General features: G+C 39.5%; 1 long non-coding RNA gene across 1 annotated transcript; it reads right to left on the bottom strand.

The window, feature by feature from the left end:
• Positions 1–431: 431 nt before the first annotated feature.
• LOC122862941 lies at positions 432–4854 on the bottom strand. The gene is made up of 2 exons (XR_006374881.1): positions 4248–4854; positions 432–3050 (listed from the first exon to the last, which is right to left on the bottom strand). It is a non-coding gene; the product is annotated as an uncharacterized LOC122862941 (long non-coding RNA).
• Between the last annotated feature and the right edge of the window lie 1670 nt (positions 4855–6524).

The following is a 6524-nucleotide window of genomic DNA, read 5'->3' as shown; positions in this document are numbered from 1 at the left end:
CTCACAAGTGAGACACAAATTAAAAAACTCAGAAACTGGAGCATCTCTTAGACCAATGTTGATGCAAGAAGTTTCCCAAAATGTTGCTGTGTGCATCAAAACAATGTTGAAGTGATGGTTGACAGACTAAGCATGTTTGCAGAGTTTTATAAAATACCACTTGTTTCTGAAAATATTTGGTTCACTAATCGCATATAACTGCTTGTGTACGGGTCAATGGGGTCATTTCCATCATTCACTGACTGTACAGTACTGTGCATTTGCACACCCTAATGGATAATGGAGACGTAAAGCTCACAGACTTTTTGACCCAGTGTGAGCAAATGACTGAAAATCTATGCTGACATCTAGTGCATGAAGGAAGTATTTCTTCTTCTTTTTCTTCATAGTATTTTTTCAGAAAGTCACAGAGGAGACACATAACAAAACTGCCCAGTTGTTTACAATCTTTTTGATTTATTCTTGCATACAGAGTGAGTAAATCAAATAAAATAATGCATGTTCAAATGTGCTTTGTTATGCATTTATAATGCTTCACGTCACTAAGGCAAATCTAAAGAATAATGCCACCAAGTGTTGGGTAATCCTCTATATTTTCATATCATTATGTTGTCATTACCAGAGATCACAGATAGACGATCCGATCGGCACAAGTCTAATGCCAACTGAATTTAACTTACTACTCAACCCATATGATATACAAACTTACTAAATATGCAACACCCTTATACTGTATAAATACACCTATGCAAATTTGTATAGTAAATAATGTGTGTCTTTTGTAAGATCAAATTTCCCTGTAATTAATTCACAGCACAAACTCCTGAAAATCTGTATAAATTTACATATGATTGTAATAAATGTACACATTACAAACTCATAAAATGGTTGTGTGGCATTTGAGACATCTTATGCCTTTGTACCATGATGATGACTAACAGTCGACAAACAAAAATCTAACACACAAGCAAAACTGGCTATGCAGCAACAATAAACGATAAACACTATACTTTTCAAAATCATCCTTCCATCATCAATATCATACAACCATTTGAAATCCCTTGTTCAATTAGAATCCCAGTCACAAGCTCAAATTACACAAATAACCACACTTCTCCATTTCAGGGTTAGTGACCCCTCATATGTAAGTGTAAGCTGGTCTAAAAAAGACTGTATTGTGAGAGGATCTATGAGGGATCACTGTATCACTGCACACACCTTATAACCTGTTAATATGCTAATCTTTTCTTATATATTCAAACTATATACATAACCTCTCTTTTGTTAAACCAGGATAGGACACACAATCATCTTTACAATTACAGTATAACTGCTCATTTTCATTCTTCGTCAGTGATACATTCATATGCTGTCAAAGTCAAGCTTTTTTCCATTACAAAGCATTTTGCACAACAGATTTACAGCCAAAAAAGTCTACCTATGTTAAGAGACCATAGTGATCATTCAGCTACATTCATCTTGTCTGACAGTGGGTGTGCAACTGGGAGAGATCCGGGTGGATTCACATGTTGGTTCAGGTGGTATCCAGGGTGGCTGTCCTGGTTCCTCTGCCTGACAACAACTCAGCAGTGCCGTGTGTCAATCCAGCTAGATGCTGCCCTGTCCAGCTCACAACACAGGCTGGTAGCACTCAATGTCTTGCTCTACTAATCTCATACAGCATCAAAGTGATATGTACATGATTATGTACAAGATATGTACACTAAAAAGTGCAAAGTAGCATTGTTCACACATCAAAGGTCACACTTTTCTTATGCTTCTGTTTGTATAGTATTTTCTCTGTGCATTTTCAGGAGCTGAGCGCAGCCAAACAGATTGAGAGCAATTCCTTATGTACTCCTCTGGTATTTTGTCACGCAAACAAAGGAGAGAGAGATATCAGAAAGGCCAAAACTCATACTGTCAACTCCAGAATGAAGAATGAAATCCGACTGAAATATAATAGCCTTGACTCTCTGAGTTGAAGCTGCTTCTGATGTGATATCTCTCTGTCTCTCTTGTGAAATCTTACCCAAGAAATCCAAAAAGAGTAAACGGGTTAAGTCATCACAACACTTGCGGCCCTCCAAAAGAGGTAGGGACCTGGGAGCTCTGTGTTACATCATGGAAATTGCTAAAATGCCGGAGGAAAAGTGATTAAAAGACCAAGGACTTTGGAAGAGACTTCTTGGGGTTCAGCTGAAGCTGCATTTAGAAAAGTGTCTTTAAAGACCATTGGTGTGTTTTAAAAAATGATTTGAATGGTAAATTCTGACTGAATACTCCCATGATAAGGCACAGGGCATGGGCAAGGACTGTGGTTCAATTACAGCATCAGCCAAGTTCATCAGAAACATCAAAAGCTGCCTTTCTGTTCCACAGCATATTAGTCACAAGAAAAAAAGCACTGTGCTTAGAAGGAGGGGTAGTTTTTAACAGGGAGACTTTTCTTTTTTGCTTTTTACTGCACAAACAGAACCTTAAGGCAACAATCTCAAACACAACAAAATCACAATGAAATGCAGAACAAGGATGACATTGGCTTTGAACCACACATAGTCTATTAGAAGGGATGCACAGAGAAAAACAAAAACAAAACCTGGTAGCATCGCTTCCTTCAATCTTGTTGGTCTTTCCATGTTGCTTTTAAAGGAATAGTTCGACATTTTGGGAGATACACTTATTTGCTTTCTTGATGAGAAAGGGGAGTTATGTGGCGATGATTTCTTAACCACAACCACTGACTTCCTGGAGTCTCTGCTGGTTGCCTGGCAACTCCTCAGAGCCAAGACACAGTCCAAAGAAGCATAGCCTATTTCCCAAAATGTCAGACTTTAGCTTTAAGTTAAATATTTGTGTGTGTGTGTGGGTGTGGGTGTGTGCCCCCTCCATCCGTTTCATCTTAAGAGGTGACTTGACGGCTTGTAGTGCAGTGTGAGTTGGCGGGAGCTGTAGCCAGACATGCCAATCCCTGTGAGACCCAGCAGGATGGCCATGCGCGACATCACAGGGGCCTCCCGGCTCTGCAGCACAGTCTGGGCTGCCTGAGTCTGAAAGAGAGAGCAGGGGTCACCACCCACGTAGCCACCACAACCACCACCGGGTGCGATCAAGGATGACCTAGGCAGTGTGTCGGCAGCGTTCCTCCTGGCTCTGGCTGCTGTAGAGTCCTTAAAGAGGTAACCCATGTCACACACCTGTCTCATCCCAGCGATGGTCTTACCATAAGGGAAGAACCACACTAGAACCTCCATTTTGTCAAGTTTCAATACATATTCAACCAACTCATACAGTCATTCAGTTATTTTCTCATCACTGTTATGTTAGTCAATGTCCAGTGAAAACCACAGGTCTGATGATTTTGAATTTTTGAAGTGTTCCTTAATGAATTAAGAAAATTCTCAGTTTTCTAAGACTAAATAAACAATTTCAAAACCCATTGAATAGCTGACATTTTTCAGATAGGCTACATGATCTTCACACACAGTGACAGAATGGTATCTCCATGGTCATAAAAGTGCAGGTTGTACCAAATGACATAATAGTAATTTGTGTAACTATGACCTATATTATCAACAAGTGAGAATTATCTAACATTAACTCTGACGATGAGCTGAGACACAGGTAATGAGGTTTGACACTGTCTATTTTTAAAACAAACACAAGCCACACTGTAGGTATCTAAACCCAGCTGCAGGTCTCTGAAATACCAATTAGAGGGCATTTACCTGACCCTGGGAGCTAAGGCATCTCTGATTCAAATCCAGGTTGCTGTAATCCTCTATTCTAAATCCTGCCATGACACACACACACGCAGATGGGCACTTTGGTTACAGTGATGAGTCAGTGGCATCAGTTTAAAATGAGCTTTCAGAGCAGTGAAGTGACAATTCAATGCAAATCTAATTTCTAGTTATGTTGACCTTTTCTTCTGGTATGCATAAAATGATTTAACTCAAACAGTTAATCTATTCAATGCATACCAAAGGCAGCATTAAGAGAAATCTTGAGTTTGTTATGTTTAAAATCTACACACTACGTCTCTGCTACAATGCAACACAAACTTTTTATTGAAGCAGTGTGGACAGAGAAATGTGCAGGGCCGAGGCTCTAGATCTCAACAGTTGTTTGTTATTAGAGGCTCTAATGGAATTTGCTACACTGTTGCGCCACTGCAGATGTCCCTTGATGTCCAAGACTCATTAATCTATCTAAAGAAGAAAATCGCCCTGAAGCATCTTACGCACCTGGAGATATCTAATATATCCAGGGGTCAGTCGAGGGATGCGAAAAAACATGGTTGTTGTTCTCTCCAGTGCTTCGCAGCTGAGACCACAAAAAACCCCTCTGCAACCAGCCTTCAGGACTTTCTGCTGGGCAACTTTATCACTGTGGATCCCTTTGCTCCCTCGCCCTCTGTGTCTCTCTGGCCTCGGTCTCCTCCACCAGGATGAACGTGGCAACAGCAGCAGCTCTCCCCTGTGTCCAAAGACACACTCCTCGCTCCCTCGCTCAGATAGATAGGCCGACACACACCTGCACTGTAATGATCTCCCTTGAGGGAGACCAGTGCCCATAGGTAGTATATAAAGCCTTGGCTTCATTGCGTAAGCTGGTCACATGTGACTGTGTGTGTCTTCGTGTGAATGTACATTTGTGTCAGTGGAGGATTAGCAGAGCAACTGGAGTTGCGGTGGATTAATATACCTGTGAGAGATGTTCTAAGTCCTTTGGCCACCAATTATGTAGGGAAGAAACAAACAACCCCATCCACGGATGACAAAGCAACGCTGTGGGTCACTGAGAGGCAGTTTAACAATTAGGTATAATTAAAAGGCAAATCGCATTGCAGACACTAGTGTCTATAGACATAACAAAAGCAAAAACACATGTCCTGTCTACATAAAGGAACCTGATTTTTTACAATATCTCAGCCATAATCAATGCATATATTTTCTATACCTTATTATTCCTCCTCAGGGTCATGGCTGGGGGGCTGCAGCCTATCATTGGAGAAAAATGCATGCATTGGATGAAAAGCAGGAAAACATCCTAGACAGGCTCTATCACTTTGTCTGGGCTAATGCATTTACACTCACATTCATATCTATGGACGATTTAGAGCCTTCAAATCACCTGACCTAGCTGTTTAATTTTTTATTATTCACTATTTTGTTTATCTTTTGTATAGCCAGATGACTTTTATCGAGATATTAATCTCTTTTTCAAAGAAGCCTAATCTTAAAGGCGCATCAAGAAAGAACAAGCAGTTCAATTAAAAAACAATCTAGACAAAAGTATATTTTAAAGTACAACATCTTTACAGCACAATTTTAAATAATCTCAGAAAAACAACAAAGCAAAGTAACTGAATGTTACTTTCTGAAGGGGTGACGCAGAAAGAATAGCTGTGTGCTCTATCAACACAATTTGTGTTACAGTTAAAAAGGCACAGTAAAAATGTGCATCCATCGCCAGCATCCTGTAGCAGTCAGGCCTGCCTTCTAACACATATAACAATATTTTTGTTCAATATTCTGAAATTTGTAAATGAATTACTAAACAGGGTATTGACACTGCTTCTTCTAAGAAGGATTTCACAGACTCATCAATGAAGGCATGCAGTGCACTGATAGGTTCACTTCAAGCTGCATCATGAAAGGCAGAGCATTTACTTGAAACTTAATAACCCTACAGTACCTATCTACTGTACCTTACTCAGCTCTTACATTTTGGAAATACACTGAAAAGATTAAAATGATGAGAAAATGATTTTCACACAATGTGCAGACAGTCTGGAGCCACAAAGGTTGTCCTGACATGTTCCTGAGTGTCTTTCTTTCGCACAGGAAAGCATAGAGGCATATTTTCATAAACCATTGTAAAGTACCGCTGGAAATAGCCTAATAATTGTTTTGACGGACAGCTCGGGATCCCTTAACTCACATGCCAAGAACGGATTAGCCCAATGTAACAGACATGCAAAACTGATTAAAGGAAAATCTAATCACTTAATCACACACACAAAAACAATGCAATTAAAGTTTTATGCAAATTAGTCCCAACTAATGTTATTCTTAGGAACAAGAAAACTGCCTGCACCCACGAAAGCGTGAAGCTGCCATTTTCACTTTAGTGTCAGTGGTACTTATTCAGGTCAGTTGACATTACATGCAGGTTTAATTTGAGTTTTCAGTAGAGTTGTTATTGTTTTTACAACTTTTTTGGGACTGCAGAGTAGAAAAAATGTACAGAAGAAACAAAGATTTTAGAATTTATCTCTTGTTTTTTTAAACCAAAACAAATATTGATAAAAAAAAAAACTATTCACCTAGAGAAGCACCTGGGGTCCCAACCTGTGACAAAGGAGCCAGCTGCAGGGGAGACCCAGTATTGTTACTGTGTAAGTACATAATTTTTACTTGTCACTTGCTCTTTCGTACACTTTTTCTTCTTTATTTCAACATGTGATGAACAACATACAGTCATAATTCAAAATAACAAAAAGTGATCCAAGTAGTGGT

The sequence above is a fragment of the Siniperca chuatsi genome, linkage group LG16 (assembly GCF_020085105.1).
Source record: "Siniperca chuatsi isolate FFG_IHB_CAS linkage group LG16, ASM2008510v1, whole genome shotgun sequence".
In the NCBI taxonomy this organism is placed as follows: Eukaryota; Metazoa; Chordata; class Actinopteri; order Centrarchiformes; family Sinipercidae; genus Siniperca; species Siniperca chuatsi.
This window is presented reverse-complemented; position numbering and strand designations above follow the sequence as displayed.